This window comes from Scyliorhinus torazame, chromosome 11 (assembly GCF_047496885.1).
Source record: "Scyliorhinus torazame isolate Kashiwa2021f chromosome 11, sScyTor2.1, whole genome shotgun sequence".
NCBI lineage: Eukaryota > Metazoa > Chordata > Chondrichthyes > Carcharhiniformes > Scyliorhinidae > Scyliorhinus > Scyliorhinus torazame.
In genome coordinates, this window is record NC_092717.1 from 230,748,115 (window position 1) to 230,767,176 (window position 19,062).

The 19,062-nt window shown below is 50.3% G+C and overlaps 1 protein-coding gene across 2 annotated transcripts in view; it reads right to left on the minus strand.

The window, feature by feature from the left end:
• The window catches only part of ldlrad4a (low density lipoprotein receptor class A domain containing 4a), a 629,055-nt gene that overhangs the window by 554,706 nt on the left and 55,287 nt on the right, over positions 1-19,062 (minus strand). For both annotated transcript variants that reach the window (XM_072468425.1, XM_072468426.1), the window contains exon 2: positions 2,649-2,845. The gene's annotated coding sequence lies outside the window, so the exon portion shown is untranslated. The remainder of the gene's footprint in view (positions 1-2,648; positions 2,846-19,062) is intronic.

Here is a 19,062-nt window from a genome sequence, read left to right on the forward strand (position 1 = left end):
ACAACACCCTCAGTCCTGCATTGACCACCTCCCTTCTCATACTCGTAACCTTTTTTGCTCTGCCTGAGGGTGATGTTGTTCTCTTATTTTTGTTCTCTATTTCCCCTTCAGCAAATATAGCCATGGTAAGGAAGTGGGTTGTTGGGGAGGGGTCAGTATGGGAGCGGATGGAGGCAGCCTCGAGTAAGGGCACTAGCTTGACGGCACCTGTGTCGTTCTCGCCGGCCAGGTACTCCAGAAGTCCAGTGGTGGTGGTGGCCCTGACCGTGTGGGGACAATGGCAGCAGCACCTGAGGCTAGAGGGGACCTCGGTTTGGGCTCTGATCTGTGGGAATCACAGGTTTTTTCCGGGGGAGCTGGGCGCAAGGTTCCAAGGTTGGTGGCGGGCGATAATTGAACAGTTTGGGGATCTATTCGTGGGAGGCAGCTTCCCAAGCTTGGAGGGACAGGTAGAGGAGTATGAGTTGCCCAGCGGCAACAGATTCCGGTACTTACAGGTGTGAAACTATGTGAGAAAACAGGTACCGTCCTTTGCCGATCTGACACCCCCAGGATAAGGTGCAGTCAAAAACAGATGTTGGTGAGGGCAGGGTGTCAGAGATTTATAAAGAACATAGAACATAGAACATTACAGCGCAGTACAGGCCCTTCGGCCCTCGATGTTGCGCCGAACTGTGAAACCACTCTAAAGCCCATCTACACTATTCCCTTATTGTCCATATGTCTATCCAATGACCATTTGAATGCCCTTAGTGTTGGCGAGTCCACTACTGTTGCAGGCAGGGCATTCCACGCCCTTACTACTCTCTGAGTAAAGAACCTCTGACATCTGTCTTATATCTTCCTCAATTTAAAGGTATGTCCCCTCGTGCTAGACATCACCATCTGAGGAAAAAGGCTCTCACTGTCCACCCTATCCAATCCTCTGATCATCTTGTAGGCCTGGACGTTTGCAAAGTCGGACTGACTCCAGAGCCATTCCAAAATGGCAGGCGGGACCCAATTCGGGTCCCCCGCTGGATTCTCTGGCCCGGATGGGCCGAAGTCCCGCCGATAAATTGCCTGTCCCGCCGGCGTAAATTAGAGTACCTATTTACCGGCGGGACAAGGTGACGTGGGCAGGCTCCGGGGTCCTGGGGGGGGCCCCCACGGTGGCCTGGCCCGCGATCGGGGCCCACCGATCCGCGGGCTGGCCTGTGCCGTGGGGACACTCTTTCCCTTCCGCCTCCGCAGCGGTCTCCACCATGGCGGAGGCGGAAGAGACTCTCCCCACTGCGCATGCGCGGGAAACTGTCAGCGGCCGCTGACGCTCCCGCGCATGCGCCGCCCCGACATGTCATTTCCGCGCCAGCTGGCGGGGCAACAAAGGCCGTTTCCGCCAGCTGGCGGGGCGGAAATCCCTCCGGCGCCGGCCTAGCCCCTCAATGTTGGGGCTCGGCCCCCAAAGATGCGGAGCATTCCGCACCTTTGGGGCGGCGCGATGCCCGTCTGATTGGCGCCGTTTTGGCGGACATCGCGCCGTTTGGGGAGAATTTCGCCCCATATTCACTTGCAACATGTGAAGTAAAGCAGTTTAATTATTTGTTTTTGCCCTCATCAATACGTTTTTCAGTTCACCTTCGAAAGATTGAAGATGCACAAGACTCAAGTAGAAGATGCGATCAAATTCTGATCACAAGTCACCATTGTGACGCCCACAGTTTACACCTTCATATAATTAAATATTCGATACTTTCTGGTTTAGGGTTCCCATAACGGAAGGAAGACAAGGACTAAAACAATTTCAGATCGTATTTGTTTTAAATAACGTGAAGACAGGTGAGGCAAGGGGAGCAAGACGTGAACTTACAATCCAAGGAGGGGCATTGGAAAAGTGCAGCTGACCAACTGTTCTTCATGACTCAGGAAAAGGCAGACACAAATCTCACCCATGAACAGTTTGACTGCCTTCAGCCACCTGGACTCCAGGTTTTAGAATTCTCTCCCAAGATTTCTCTCCAAACCTACTTCATTGGCCATTAATTTCTTGGTTGACTTGGTGCCCATTTTTATCAAGTCTCTGGAGCACCTGAGGAAAAGTTTTTTTTCAAAAACAATTTCCAAATAAGGGCAATTTGGCATGGCCAATCCACCTACCCTGCACATCTTTGGGTTGAGGGGGTGAGACCCATGCAGACTCGGGAGAATGTGCGAACATCCACACGGACAGTGGCCCGGGGCCGGTATCAAACATGGGTCCTTGGCGCCGTGAGGCAGTAGTGCTAACAACTGTGCCACCGTACCGCCCAAAAGCTTCTTTACGTTAAAAGCATTATATAGTTGTAAAAATGTTGCTATTCTTGGGAGTTCAGCGCCTGAAGGATATCCAAGACAGATCGTTGTAAAACTTGCAGCTGACATTCTTAGTAATCTGCTTCATCCCAATAGCTAATTTTCATCTGGTTCATATAAATTACACTACAAAGGTGGTTATGAAATCTTTAATCACAAATATCCTTTAACAAATTGCTATTAAAGGTTGCTAAACCATACACAACTAGAAAGTGCATTTTTTTAAAAGCACGCTAGTGAAATACACAATGGAAATGACAGATCAAGTGTAGGTTCACATTAAGGATCTTACTTGAACTTTAAAATTATATAGTTACCTTAGATAAATATTATGAGGTCTCCCATCACCATCATGTTTCTTCTAAAATGATTACTTGCAGTGTAGGTCCTTCCTTCAGATGTTCCCCAGGGCCAGTTTTTCCCTCTGTCTTTCTTCATATGAATAATTTTCTCCATTCATCATTTAAACCTGTCCACTCTTCTGATTCTTCCTCTGTACATCTTTATTCACCCACTGTGAAAAAAATTAAACAGACACTTTTTGTCAAAGATTTAGCTTAACTCAAACTCCTTCAATTACGCCACGTGCATGAAGGAATTAAAACCTATCTTCCTTCACAGAGATATCACCCCAGCCTGACTCAATATTTTGTTCCAACAATTATTTTGTTTATCTGTTGGAGGGGAAGTAAGCTATACATTTCAAATGCAAACCATCTAATTTGTTCAAATAATTTACTGCAAATTAGGGCTTCTAAATCAAATCGATGTATAAGATAAACCCCATGTTTTCAATGCCAAGAGTCATGCTTTTGCATTACTTAGCATATAAATCGACTTCCACCATCCCCCTTTTAGCTTCAAAATGCTAGACTTGCATTAATTTGGCCTCAAAAGTTCACCCCGGAAATGCATGCTTTTTTAAAACTTATTTTTACAGGAGGTGGGCTTAGCTGACTAGGCCCATCCCTAATTGCCCTTGAGATGGTGATGATGAGCTGCCTTCTTGAACCGCAACAGTCCATGTGGTATAGGTACACCCATTGTGCTATTAGGGAGGAGTTCCAGAATTTTGACCCAATGAGTGAAGGAACAGCGATATACTTCCAAGTCAGGATGATGAGGGACTTGGAAGGGAACTTCCAGGTGGTGGTGGTCCCATGTATCTGCTGCCTTTGTCCTTCTAGATGGCAGTGCGCGTGGATTTAGAAAGTGATGCCTACGGAGCCTTGGGTGAGTTCCTGCAATGCATCTTGCGTGGTTTGTTCCAGCCCACTTCAACCAGAGTCACAATACATGTAAAATTAGATTTTTTATTAATGCACGTGGTTTTGGTTGAGTTAAATTGACTAGTTATCGGGTTTGAAAATTTAAACACAAGTAATCTTTTATTATTAACAATAATTAGAATAAAATATGCAAAAAATACTACTGGCTATCTACTCTCTGACTCCACCCCTGACCCCCGCCCACTTTCTAACTCCCCCCACTCTCTACACACACACACACAAACAGCTCAGAGGGAAAAGGCTAGTTGAGAGGTAAAGATAATATAATAAAATAAAAGAATAAAGGATCTTTGATGCAGATAGATGTCCTCCAGTTGGTTTCTATCACAAGGTTAGGTGTTCCTCCAGCTTGTAATGATTTTCATTGCAGACTCACATAGACAGCAGACAACGGGAAGCAGAGAGAGGAAGAAAACAGAGCTCCTCGTCCTTTGAGGGTCTAGAGGCTTCTGGCAGGTTCTCTCCAAAGCAAACCTGGTAGGAACCACTCGCTGAGTGTTGTCAGGCAGAACACTGTCCCTGGTCAATCACCGGTTACCAGTTAGCCAATCGAATTCTCTTCCTCCAAATCTGGTTCCTAAGATTCATTTGGCGCTGAATAGTCTGGTTTCTCTTCTCCAAAATACAAAACCTAGGAACACACTGTCCTAGCAAGCACTCTTCTGCTTAAAGGCACATTCTGATTATGGGTCCACTTACCAATAATAATAAACAAAAATAAATGGGAACAAAGGAAATAAACAGGAAGGACTTTTCCATAGGTATGATTCCAACCATTTTCCCCGATTCCCATTGAATCCAGTTTTGATAAGGCTCCTTGATGCCATACGCGATCAAATACTGTCTTGACGTCAAGGGCAGTCACTCTCACCTCACCTCTGGAGTTTTGGTCTTTTGTCCATGTTTGAACCAAGGCTGTAATGAGGTCAGGAGCTGACGACCCTGGCGGAACCCAAACTGAGCATCAGTGACAAGGTTAGTGCTAAGTAAGTGCCTAGGTTGATTGCATTGTTAATGACCCATTCCATCACCTTGCTGACACAAAAGAGACCAGAGGGGAAATTTCGTCACACAGAGCATGGTGAGCATCTGGAACGGGCAGTAGTAGAGGCGGGTACAATTTTGTCCTTTAATAAGCAGTTGGACAGTTACATGGGCAGGGTAGGTTAGAGGGATATGGACCAAATGCAGGCAAGCAGGACTAGCTTAGTGATTGAAACTGGGCAGCATGGACCAGCTGGGCTGATGGGCCTGTTTCCATGCTGTAAACCTCTGTGACTCAATAAGAAATAGGATCAGGAATAGGTCATTTGGCCCTTCAAGCCTGCTCTGCCATTTAATAAAATCATGGCTGATCTAACATTCACTAAGTCCACTTTCTTGCCTTATCTCCATAATTCTTAATTCACCAATTAATTCTCCACCTTGAAAATGTTCAAGGACTCAACCTCCACAGCTTCTTGGGGTAAAAGAATTCAAAGATTCACCACACTTTGGGTGAAGAAATTCTTCCTCAATTCAATCTTAAATCAGTACCCCCTTTTCTGTGACTATGCCCTCTGGTGCTACATTCTCCCATGAGTTGAAACATCCTCCCAACATTTACTCAGTCGAGCCCCCCTAAGAATCTTACATATTTCAATTATATCACCTCTCATTCTTCTGAACTCCAAGGAGTACAGATGCAACCTGTTTAATCTTTCCTCACATAGCAGTCCCTCAATACCCAGGATCATCCTAGTAAACCTCCTCTGTACTACCCCAAATGATAATTCTTTCAGGAGACCACTGTGCCACCCACCAGACTGATTCCTGGGATGGCAGGACGGACCTATGGGCACATGGGGCTGGATGTTCATGAGTAAGTTGGATCTGGAGTGCAGGATTTGCTTCCTTTCCTTCTCTACCACCACTCTGCCTCATCATTAAGATGTTGGTACTCAAAGCATGATACCACCTTGATGGACAATTGTCACCATTCTCAATGATAGGCAGTAAGCTTCTCCCAGTCATTAAGGTCAGTGCTGCCGTGCTTCGGAGTATGTTTGAAGCATTTTTAAATTGTCCTTCCCTGGAACGTTGGCCATTTGAGAGTTGGAGAACAGAATTTGCCAGCGAAGATGGCAGTGAGACAAAAAGATCTGAAAATCAGTGCTCAAGACAAAAGGATCTGAAATGTTTCTAAAAGTAACATGTAATTAACTTTTTATGTTCTGCAGTGAAATGTAAATGTTTCAACCACTTCTAATAGGAATTGTTAGACTTCAAGTGGTTGAAATATTAATTTTCCCTTTGTTTACCTCTATTACCGACAAGAGTGTATTTATAGAAAATCACCAAAGTGACTTTAGCATTTCAGCATTCAATGGGAAAAATGCTTGAATCCATTATCAAGGACTTTATAGCGGAACATTTGGAAAGCAGTGGCAGGATCAGTCAGAGTCAGCATGGATTTATGAAGGGAAAATCATGCTTGACAAATCTGTTGGAATTCTTTGAAGAGGTAACCAGTACAGTCGACAAGGGGGAGCCAGTCGATGTGGTATATTTGGACTTTCAGAAGGCGTTTGACAAAGTCCCGCATAAGAGATTATTGTGCAAAATTAAAGCGCATGGGATTGGGGGAAATTTATTGAGATGGATAGAAAACTGGTTGGCAGAGAGGAAACAAAGAGTAGGGATTAATGGGTCCTTTTCAAATTGGCAGGCAGTAACCAGTGGGGTACCACAAGGATCAGTGCTGGGACCCCAGCTATTCACAATATATATTAATGATTTGGATGAGGGAACAAAATGTAACATTTCAAAGTTTGCAGATGATACCTAATTAGGTGGGAGGATGAATTGTGACGAGGATGCAGGGATCCTACAGCAAGATCTGGACAGGTTGAGCGAGTGGGCAAACCAATGGCAGATGCAGTATAATTTGGATAAGTGTGAGGTTATTCATTTTGGAAGCAAAAACAGGAAGGAAGATTACTACCTCAATGGTTGTAAATTGGGAGAGGGGAGTTTGCAGCGGGACCTGGGTGTCCTTGTGCACAATTCGCTGAAGGTTAGCATCCAGGTGCAGCAGGCGGTAAAGAAGGCTAATGGTCTGTTGGCCTTCATTGCAAGAGGTTTCGAATATAGAAGCAGGGATGTGTTGCTGCAATTGTACAGGGCCTTGGGGAGGCCACTCTTGGAGTATTGTGTGCAGTTTTGGTCTCCTTCTCTGAGGAAGGATGTTCTTGCTCTCAAGGGAGTGCAGCGAAGGTTTACCAGACTGATTCCAGGGATGGTGGGACTGTCATATGAGGAGAGATTGACTAGGTTGGGATTTTTCTCGCTGGCGTTCAGAAGAATGAGGGGGGAATCTCATAGAGACTTATAAAATTCTAACAGGACCAAACAGGGTAGATGCAGGGAAGATGTTACCAATGATGGGTGTGTCCAGAACCAGGGGTCACAGCCTGAGAATTCAGGGTAAACCATTTCGGACAGAGATAAGGAGACATTTCTTCACACAAAGAGTGGTGAGCCTGTGGAATTCATTACCACAGGAAGTAGTTGATGCTAAAACTTTGAATATATTCAAGAGGTGGCTGGATATAGCACTTGGGGAGAATGGGATCTAAGGCTACGGGGAGAAAGCAGGATTAGGCTATTAAGTTGGATGATCAGCCACGATCGTGTTGAATGGCGGAGCAGGCCCGAAGGGTCAAAAGGCCTCCTCCTGCTCATATCTTCTATGTATCTATGTATATGTAATACAAGATGAATTCCATACTAACCACAGAATGGAACTTTTGTGGATTATGTACATGTGAGCAAAGCAAGGGACAAAGGCAGTGGGTAGTTCACAAACTATTTTCCACTTTGACTACCACCTTCCTTTCTCAAGAGTAATTAGAGATGAGCAACAAAGGATGTGAGCAACAAAGGTTGGCACGTTGCCAGTGGTATCTACATCCCATGAATGAATATATAAAAAACACTTGAAAGTTAAAGTGACCCCGGAGTTCTGCAAAAACAAAACAGCAATAAAGCAGCACAGTAACATTTGGTATGTTATTATATTCATGTTTTATACATGAACATAAAATATAATTCATCACTTAAATATGAAAATCTGTGTTTTTACAGTACTTTCTAAAAATGTTATTTTATTTATGCATGTAAGTTTCAGCCAAGTTCTCCATTTTCCATGGTGGCAGAAGATTCATTGAAGCCCTCTCCCCTAAATTGTAATCTGCTCCTCTCCCTTGACACATACCCCTTTTCCCACCTGCTTTTACCACACACACTCACTCAATCGACAGCCCCTCTTCTCGAACCCTCATTCTTTCACTCATGCCCTCCCTCCCCACGGCCCGTCCATTTATTCCCACTCATCCCCTCTCCCTCTCCACTCAGCCCCTCATCATTCTCCATCTTCCACCCAACCTAGATTTCTCAAACTTGCTCAGACTCAGCTCTTTGTGGGCAGCTGTGGCTCCTTGGCCAGAACAGGATCTGCATTTCCGGGGAAGAGGTGAGCCGCCTTCCCAAGGATTGGAGCTGGGGCCCCAGGGGCTCAGATCCCAGCAGGTCAGAAAGCGACATCTCTTCTATTACTGGGTGTTCGAGTAGCCTGGGCGGCAGAAAGTGGCAACTGCTGCTGAGGGTGGGATGTGGATGAGACCTTGACCAGCTGGAATCTTCATTCTACCAGGGTCAGACTGTGAGCCAGATGCTGAGCAGCAGGCTGTGATCGAGTCGAGGCCTCGGATTGAGCAAACATATCCAGTCTTACTCTGCCAATGGCAGTGATTACCACAACAGGGGCAACACCAGGAAGATGGCCCAGTACAAGAAGGCACTTTGCAGGCTGTACATGGGAGCAGTGGCTCCTAAGGGCAGAGCCTGTGCATCTCCTAATCATGCAAAGTCAGGTCAGAATTGGCAGCTGAGAGACTTCCAGTGACGGCGGGCGGGAGGCAACTGCACCCTGGAGGGCTCCCGCTCGGGAATAGAAATGTTGGGGTTTTAACGCCCGGTCCCGGGGGCAACGGAGGCTGAAAAAGCTGTAAGAAGGCACAGGCAGGAGAAATGTCCAGGTTTGGGGAAAAAACGGGTGTGAAAAAGGGGGTTAATGAAAGTCCGCCGGTGAGTGGAAAAGTCAGCGCAGGAACTGTAAGGAAAGCGGAGGCGGGGGCACCACAGGAGGCCGCATTGCTCACAGCAGAAGAAATGACCAAGGTGATGGGTGTGGAACTTGAAAAACAGTTCACAAAGTACATGGATGATGATGAAGGAGATGGGGGTGATATTGAAAGTGCTGGTGGAGTAGGCGATTGACCCGGTGAGGGCGGCAGCGGAGGTGTGGGAGCAAGGTGAGACACTGAAAGAATTGGAAGAGGCATTATCGCAGCACAGTGATCAACACACTTCGATGGGGAATGAGTTGCGGAAGGTGATAGAGATCAACAAGGGTCTGCGAGCCAAAATAGAAGACCTGAAAAACAGATCCAGGCGGCAGAATCTGAGGATCGTGGGTCTGCCCGAAGGGATGGAAAGCCTGAGCCGACTGAGTATTTTGCCACGATGTTGGCAAAACTATTGGGAGGCTTATACCAAAGGCGAGTGAGCCGCCAGGAGTAGTAACTGCGTGTTTCCGTAGGTATAGCATGAAGGAGAATGTCCTGTACTGGGCAAAGCAGAAGCGGGTGGTGCAGTGGGCTGGAGCTGGTATACGCATATACCAGGACTTTATGGTGGAGCTGGCGAGGAGGCGAGCTGCCTTTAGCAAGCCACTGTACATCAGCAAGGTGCAGTGCGGCATAGTATATCCAGCTAAGTTGAGGGTGCCCTACAAATCCAAGGACTTTTGTTTGGGGACAGCGGAAGCGGCAGAGTAGTTTGTGAAGGCAGAAGGACTGTGGCAGAATTGAGAAATGGGACTGAGAGCGGCTCGTGTACCGATGTAGCCTCATGTAACTTTATTTTTTCACTGCGTGTTGGTGTATGTACTAAATGAGTCGACGCTGTATATTTGGACAAGGGAAGAGTTGGGACTTTCATTTGCAATGAGAGTTCTTTGGGGCTTGGGTGTGTATGCTGGGGTTGTGTGCTAAAGGGGATTTCTTGGTTTTCCTGGGACTGGGCAAGGGGGGAAAGAGACCCGGGCGGGGGCCTCCACGCTGGCCGGTTTAAGCCGGCCAGTGAACTGGAGTGACGTGGGGGGAGGGGATGCGGTTATCGGAGCCTGGTAGAACAGGTTTCGGTGAGTCTAGCCGGGGTGAAAAGTTGGGGAAGGAACCAAGGTTGGGGGGAGGAGTTTACAAGAGGAAGTGGAGGGGAGGAATCTGGGGGGGGGGGGGGTCTACAATTCATGGGTGTCATTCACGGTACTCTTTCGGGGACTGGATGGCATTGAATATTAGGGGAGCTGGTTGGATGGGTGGACTATATATGCCAATGGTGACCATAGGCGATTCCTGATTCCTTTTTCTTTTTTCTCTACCTTGGGGAGTTTTGTTTTATTTGATGCTTACATTGTCAGGTGGGCCATTGTTTGGGGGGTGGTGGGAGGATGGGATCACTGGTGTTAATAAGGGGATTGACATTGTATTCGTTACCGTTCACTGTTTGTTGCTGGAGTGTAAATTCTGAAGAAAATGTGAAAATGGAGAATAAAAATATTTTTTCAAAAAAGAATTGGCAGCTGATTAAAGAGAGAGGGGCTGAGTGACAGCTCCCCTGGATCTGGCGGGGGTCAGGAAAAACATTAAAAGGGCAGAAGTCTGTGATCCAAAAGTTGGAATTCCACCAAACAGCAGAAATTTCTAAATCCTGGAGATGGTTTTTGCCCAGCTGGACTTGGCTTCAAGGACCACACAAGCATTTGTTCGATGGTCCTCCCATTGGATCTGCAGATGTGGCGCTGGCATTGCTGAGGAAATATCATTTCCTCATCACGATTTTTCACTGACCTAGATTGGTTCACAATCTGATGACAACATGATTTTTACATTCTCAACCTTGTTTTCTCCAAGGTGGCAACTTCCTCCAGCCCTACACCAAGATCACTGTGCTCCTTCAGTTCTGGCTTCTGATTTTTAACTGGCCAACTTGCCTTCAGCTGCTTCGGTCCAAAGCACAGGAATTCCCTAAAATATACACATTCCTTTTTACTACTTGTGCGTGTGGTGTAGGGGAAACATATTATGAACAAAGGATTGGTTGGTCAACAGAAGCGGAGTGTAGGGATAAACGGGTATTTTGCAGATTGGCATGCTGTAACAGTGGAGTGCTATTGGGATGCAGGGGCCACAACCATTTACAATCTATATAAATGACTTGGATGAAGGGACAGAAAGTAAGGTTGACAAATTTGCTAATGAGACAAAAAAAAAGGGAAGTAAGTTGTGAGGGGGATACAAAGAGTCTGCAAAGGGGTTTAGATAGGTTAAGTGAGTGGGCAAAAACATGGCAGTGCAGTATAGTGTGAAAAAATGTGAACTCGGCCCCTCACGGAAGTAGAATGTCATTAAATGGAGAAAGTTTTCAAAACTTTGCAGTAATGAGGGGTCTGGGTGTCCTGGTACATGAATCACAAAAAATTAGTAGACAGCTATAGCAAGTGATTAGGAAGGCAAATGGAACTGCAGCGACATGTATGAGCGACTGGTAGAAAGGGCCAACACCGTACTAGACGGAACAAGAAAGAAATGTGAGGAAGACCTGGGGATTGAAATAGGGTGGGGACTCTGGAGCGAAGCACTGCATAGAGTCAACTCCACCTCCACGTGCGCAAAGCTCAACCTGACGCAACTAAAAGTGGTACACAGAGCCCACTTAACAAGAACCCGAATGAGTAGGTTCTTCCCGGAGGTGGAGGATAGATGTAAACGGTGCGAAGGAGGCCCGGCCAACCACACCCACATGTTCTGGTCTTGCCGCAGACTTGCAGGGTACTGGATAGCCTTCTTTGAGGCATGTCCAAAGTGGTGGGGATGAGGATGGAGCCTTGCCCGAAAGTGGCGGTCTTCAGGGTGTCAGACCAGCCAGATCTATTTCTGGGGAGGAGGGCAGACACCCTTGCCTTTGCCTCCCTGATCGCCCGCCGCAGAATCCTGTTTGGTTGGCGGTCAGCAGCATCACCCAAAGCTGCAGACAGGCTGTCCGACCTCTCAGAATCTCTCCAAATGGAGAAAATCAAATTCGCCATTCAAGGGTCAGACGACGGCTTCCACAGAATGTGGGAGCCATTCACTCAACTGTTCCGGGACCTGTTTGTGGCGAAAGAACAAGCAGAAGGATAGCCAGGTAGCCACGAATCAAGGTGTGAGAGGGTGGGATAGACCGGGGGGGGATGGGATGGGGGAGGGGCAACAGCTAAACCTAAGAGAAAAGAAAGGCGAACCACAGGAGAAGGGGGGGGGGGGGGGGGGGGGGGGGGGGGGGGGGAGGAGACAGGGAACAATAGAGGGGAACCAGAGAGGGGAGGAGGGAGGCAAGGGAATGATAGCCGGAAGGAGAGAACGGGAAATAATAACAAATTTGGCAAACACAGGAACAGAGAGCAAGGAAAATACAGGCGAAAGACGGGACGAGCGGCCGAAGCGGAGGTGAACGCGAGATGACAACGGCAGCGAAAACCGTCCGGGAGAAGCAAGTAACAACACCAACACCAGATCCATTCTCATATTATCCTCTCTGTATTGGACATAACCAATGTAATTGTTTCTCCGGCACCCAAATGTATATGTACCTCCCAGTTTCCCCTCCCCCCCACAAACAGTGTTATGTGTTAAAAATAATATTGCTGCTCGGATTAATCCAGTTTAAGGTGGTGCATCGGGCGCATATAACAGCAGCAAGAATGAGTAGGTGTTTTGGGGTGGACGACAGGAGCCCGAGGTGTGCGGGCAGTCAGGCGAATCATGCCCATATGTTTTGGGCATGCCCGGCGCTTAAAGGATTCTGGCAGGGGTTTGCAAGGGTGATGTCTAGGGTATTGGACGCTCGGGTGAAGGCGAGCCCAGCAGTAGCGATATTTGGGGTGGCGGAGGATCCGGGAGTGCAGGAAGCGAAAGAGGCCGAGGTACTGGCCTTTGCCTCCCTGGTAGCCCGGAGACGGATTCTGTTAATGTGGAGGGACTCGAAACCCCGAGTGTGGAGACCTGGGTTAGCGACATGGCGGGGTTCCTCAGCCTGGAGCGAATAAAGTTCGCCTTGAGAGGGTCCTTGATGGGGTTCTCCCGGCGGTGGCAACCTTTCCTTGACTTTCTAGGGGAGCAGTAAGTGTCAGCAGCAGCAGCATCCTGTGGGGTGGGGGGTGGGGGGGTGTTCAGGTGGGAGGGGGCGGGGTACTGTTGATATAATGTGACTTGGGCATAGACACGAAACCCACCTTGTTCTGTTTAAAAAAATATATTTCTGTTGTGTGAGTAGTTTCATTGTAAGCTTTGGGCTATGTTGATTGTTATTTTTTATTACTGTCTGTATTTCTATTTTTGGTATATAAAAACGCTCATTGGAAAAACTTTAATAAAACATTTTTTTTTTTTTAAATATTGCTAACTGTACAGAGTTGTTGTTATTGAGCTCGTCCACAATATCCTACCAGGTTTTTTTCTTTAGTTTTCTTATCTTCTTTGTATATATATTTTATTCTGTGGACATAACTGTAAATATACTTTGTTCAAAAACCCAATAAAAAACATTTATTAAAAAAAAGGAAGACAAATGGAATGTTGACATTTCATAGAAACCCTAGTGCAGAAGGAGGCCATTCGGCCCATCGAGTCTGCACCAGCCTATGGAAAGTCCATCCTACTTAAGGCAACACCTCCACCCTAACCCCGTAACCCTACCCAACCTTTTAGACACTAAGGGGCAATTTAGCATGGCCAATCCACCTAACCTGCACATCTTTGGACTGTGGGAGGAAATCGAAGTACCAACGCAGACACGTGGAGAAGTGCAAACTCCATGCAGACAATCACCTGAGGCCAGAATTGAGCCCAGGTCCCTGGAACCAGGAGGCAGTAGTGCTAACCACTGTACCACCCTTTGTTGCAAGGAGGATGAAATATTAAAGCAGGTACGTTTTACTAGTATTGTATAGGGCATTGTGAGACAATACCTGGAGTACTGCGTACAGTTTTAGTCTCCTTACTCAAGAAAGGATATAATTGCATCAGAAGTTAAAAGAAGGGGCTTCCGGTTGCGGCTATGTGGAGCTAAGTCGCGCATTCGGCGGCTCCCGCAAAAATGGACTTTTGGGATCTTTTCAGGGCCCCCAACGGCACTTTTTCGACGTTTCCCGGTGTGGGAAGGAGATTACAACAATTCCCTGATAGTTTATGGCTTTTCCCAGGAGCAGGGCGACTAAAAAGGTGATGGTGGACCCGAAGAAGGTGCGAGGGAAGAAGAACAAAATGGCGGCGGGCGGAGACCAGCAGCGTGGATGCAGTGGGCGGAGGAGCAACAAGAGGGTATCCAGCGCTGCTTCAGAGAGATTAAAGCGGATCTGCTTGAGCCGATGAAGGCTTCTATTGATAAGCTACTGGAGACACAGACGGCCCAGGGGGTGACGATCGGCGAGGCCCGACAAAAGATCTCCAACGAGGGCGAGATCGTAGGCCTGGCGATAAAGGTGGAGGCGCACGAGGCGCTCCACAAGAAATGGCAGGAGCGGTTCGAGGAGATAGCGAATCGGTCGAGGCGGAAGAATCTGCGGATTCTGGGCCACCCGGAGGGGCTGGAGGGGCCGGACGTGGGGGCCTATGTGGTCACCATGTTGAACTCGCTGATGGGAGCAGGGTCCGTCCAGGGGCCCATAGAGTGCTGGCGAGGAGGCCCAAGGCTAACGAGCCACCGCGGGCGGTGCTGGTGCGGTTCCATCGGTTCGCTGATCGTGTGTGTGTGCTCAGGTGGGCCAAGAAGGAGAGGAGCAGCAGGTGGGAGAACGCGGAGGTTCAAATATACCAGGACTGGAGTGCGGAGGTGGCGAAGAGGAGGGCCGGGTACAATCGAGCGAAGGCGGTGCTGCACAGGAAGGGGGTGAAGTTTGGCATGTTGCAGCCGGCACGACTGTGGGTTACCTACAAGGACCGGCACCATTATTTTGAGTCTCCGGAGGAGGCGTGGGCCTTTGTTTAGGCCGAGAAGCTGGACACAGATTGAGGGTCGGGTTGGGCGTTCGGGGACTGCGGTTGATATGTTACTTTTTGAGGGGGGGTCCTTTGCTCTTGGTTTCTTTTTCTTTGTGTTTTTCTCTTTCTGGTCGGTGAGGGCGGTTAGGGCGGGTTGGGCATTGTTTTGGTTGGGTTGGCGGGGGGGCTCTTGGAGGGGGGTAAGCAAATGGAACAGGGGTGGATGGCCGGTGGTGAGATGGGGCCCCGTGGGGGAGGGGGAGGCCCGAGTCGGGGGTGAGGGGACTGGGCCTGTAAAAGGAGCTGTGTCAGAGGTGGCGGGGCCGGGAAGGTGGAAAGCACGGGCTTTTTCCCGCGCTGAAGACAGGAAGGGGGTGGGGCCGGGGCGGGAAGCAAGGGTTGTTTCCCGCGCTTAGGATGGAAGGGGGAGGGGAGAGCCTGTGGATGGGGAATGGAAGAGGAGGGTGTGTCACACAATGGGAGGAGTCAGAGGAGAGGCGGGAGTGGCCGGGGTCAGCAGGAGTCAGCTGACTTGCGGAAGTGCAATGGGGGGAGTAAATCGAGTTGCTGCTGCTATGGTCAAGGGGGAGCTGGAGCGAGTGGGGGGGGGTCAAGACGGGGGTCTGCCGCCGTGGGGAACGGGCCAGGCGTGTGGTGCGGGCGCGTGGCTGGCTGAGGAGGGGTCATGGCTAGTCGGCGGGGGAGGGGGACGGGTAGCCCCCTGATCCGGCTGATAACCTGGAATGTAAGGGGACTGAATGGGCCGGTGTTCGCGCACCTGAAGGGGATGAAGGCGGATGTGGTTATGCTCCAGGAGACACACCTGAAGGTGGCAGACCAGGTAAGATTGAGGAAAGGGTGGGTAGGTCAGGTGTTTCATTCGGGGCTGGATGCCAAAAAGCGAGGGGTGGCGAACTTGGTGGGAAAGAAGGTGTCATTAAAGGCGTTGAGCATCGTGACAGACAATGGCGGTAGGTACGTAATGGTAAGTAGTAATCTGCAGGGAGAGAGGGTGGGACTGGTCAATGTGTATGCCCCGAATTGGGACAATGCGGGTTTTATGCGGCGCATGTAGGGTCGGATCCCAGACTTGGAAGTGGGGGGCCTGATAATGGGGGGAGACAGTGCTGGATCCGGCACTGGATCGCTCCAGGTCTAGGATGGGTAGGAAGCTGGCGGCGGCTAAAGTGCTGAGTGGGTTTATGGACCAGATGGGAGGGGTGGAACCTTGGAGATTTGCAAGGCCGGGGGCTAGGGAATTTTCATTCTTCTCACATGTCCATAAGGCTTATTCCCGAATCGACTTTTTTATTTTGAGCAGGGCGCTGATAGCGAGAGTAGAGAATACCGAGTATTCGGCGATAGCCATTTCGGACCACGCCCCGCATTGGGTGTACTTAGAGCTGGGGGAGGAGAGGGACCAGCGCCCGTTGTGGCGCTTGGACGTGGGGCCGTTGGCGGACGAGGAGGTGAGCGAGCGGGTCCGAGGAAGTATAGAGAGGTACCTGGAGGCCAACAATAACGGGGAGGTCCGAGTGGGGATGTATGGGAGGTTCTGGTTAGGGGAGAGCTGATCTCCATTAGGGCCCACAAGGAGAGGAGGGAGAGGAAGAGGCTGGTGGGGGAGACGGTGAGGGTAGACAGGAGGTATGCGGAGGTGCCGAGAAAGGATTGTTGAGGAAGAGGCGCAGCCTCCAGGCCGAATTCGACCTGGTGACCACCTGGAAGGCTGACATGCAGTGGAGGAAGGCCCAGGGGGCGATTTACGAGTATGGGGAAAAGGCAAGCCGGATGCTGGCGCATCAGCTTCAGAAGCGGGATGCAGCTAGGGAGATCGGGGGAGTTAAGGACAGGGGAGGGCGTGTGGTGCGGAGTGGGGTTGGCATCAATGGGGTCTTCAGGGGCTTTTATGAGGAATTGTACCGGTCCGAGCCCCCACGGGAGGAGGGAGGATGGGCCGCTTCCTGGACCAATTGAGGTTTCCGAAGGTGGAGGAGGTACTGGTGGCGGGATTGGGGGCCCCGATTGGGCTGGAGGAGCTGACCAAAGGGATAGGAAGCATGCAGGCGGGGAAGGCATCGGGGCCGGACGGTTTCCCGGTTGAATTCTACAAAACATATATGGACCTGTTGGGCCCGTTGCTAGTTAGGACCTTCAATGAGGCAAAGGAGGGGGAGCTTTGCCCCCGACGATGTCCCAGGCACTGATCTCCTTGATCCTGAAGCGGGACAAGGATCCCCTGCAGTGTGGGTCTTACAGACGGATTTTGTTGCTAAATGTAGATGCCAAGGTGCTGGCGAAGGTCTTAACCACGAGGATTGAGGATTGTGTGCCGCAGATCATCCGCGAAGACCAGACGGGGTTCGTGAAGAGGAGGCAGTTGAACGAGAATGTGCGGAGGTTTTTGAACGTTATCATGATGCCGGCGAATGAGGGGGAGGCGGAGATAGTGGTGGCGATGGACGCTGAGAAAGCCTTCAATAGGGTAGAGTGGTGGTACCTGTGGGAGGTGCTGAAGAGGTTTGGGTTTGGGGAGGGGTTTGTCAGGTGGGTTAGGCTGTTGTATGAGGTCCCGATGGCAAGTGTGGCCACAAACAGGAGGAGGTCCGAGTACTTTCAGTTGCACCGAGGGACGAGGCAAGGGTGTCCCCTGTCCCCCCTGCTCTTCGCACTGGCGATTGAACCCTTGGCTATGGCACTGAGGGAGTCGAGGAACCGGAGGGGGTTGGTGCGGGGTGGGGAGGAGCATAGGGTGTCGCTCTATGCGGACGACTTGCTGCTATATGTGGCGGACCCGGTGGGGGGAATGCCGGAGGTAATGAGGATCCTTAGGGAATTTGGGGATTTTTCGGGGTACAAGCTCAACATGGGGAATAGCGAGCTGTTCGTGGTTCACCCAGGGGACCAGGAGAGGGGGATTCGCGAGCTCCCACTAAAAAGGGCGGAGAGGAGCTTCAGGTATTTGGGGGTCCAGGTGGCCAGGAGCTGGGAGGCTCTGCATAGGCTTAATTTCACAAGGCTGGTGGAGCAAATGGAGGAGGAGTTCAAGAGGTGGGACGGGTTGCCGCTGTCCTTGGCGGGTTGGGTGCAGTCAGTCAAAATGACGGTGCACCCAAGGTTTTTGTTCCTGTTCCAGTGCCTCCCCGTGTTTATCCCGAAGGCATTTTTTAGGCGGGTCAACAGGAGTATAATGGGGTTTGTTTGGGCGCGAGGGACTCCGAGGGTGAGAAGGGTGTTCCTGGAGCGGAGTAGAGATAGGGGGGGGGCTGGCGCTGCCCAACCTCTGTGGGTACTACTGGGCCGCCAATGCGACGATGGTGCACAAGTGGGTGATGGAGGGGGAGGAGGCTGCATGGAAGAGGCTGGAGACGGCGTCTTGTGTGGGTACGAGTCTGGGGGCGCTGGCAAAGGCGCCGCTGCCGTTCCCTCCAAGGAGGTATACCACGAGCCCGGTGGTGGCGGCTGCCCTCAAAATCTGGGGGCAGTGGAGGCGGCACTGTGGGCAAGTTGGGGCCTCGGTGTGGACCGCAATACGGGGGAACCACCGGTTCGTCCCAGGGAGAACAGGTGGAGGGTTTTCAGGGTGGCACAGGGCAGAGATACGAAGGTTGGGGGACCTGTTTGTGGACGGGATGTTCGCGAGACTGGGTGAGCTGGAGGAGAAGTACGGGCTCCCCCCCGGGGAACACCTTCAGGTACTTACAGGTAAGGGCGTTTGCCAGGCGGCAGGTGGTGGAATTCCCGCGGCTGCTGCCACACACAGTACAGGACAGGGTGTTCATGGGGGGGTGGGTGGGAGTGGGGAAGATCTCTGAAACTTACCAGGTGATGCAGGAGGAGGAGGAGGCCTCGGTGGTGGAGGTGAAAGGTAAGTGGGAGGAGGAGTTGGGAGAGGAGATTGAGGAAGGGACGTGGGCAGATGCCCTAGGGAGGGTGAACTCGTCCTCATCGTGCGTGAGGCTCAGCCTCATACAGGTTAAGGTGCTGCACATGCCACACATGACCGGGACAAGGATGGGGGCGGTTTTTTGGGGGTGAGGACAGGTGTGTTAGGTGCTCAGGGAGCCCAGCAAATCACACCCATATGTTCTGGGCATGCCCAGCGCTGGAGGAATTTTGGAAGGGCGTAGCGAGGACGGTGTCGAGGGTGGTAGGATCCAGGATCAAACCGAGCTGGGGGCTCGCAATATTTGGGGTCGCAGAGGAGCCGGGAGTGCAGGAGGCGAAAGAGGATGGTGTTCTGGCCTTTGCGTCCCTGGTAGCCCGGCGAAGGATTCTTCTTCAGTGGAAGGATGCGAGGCCCCCAAGCGTGGAATCCT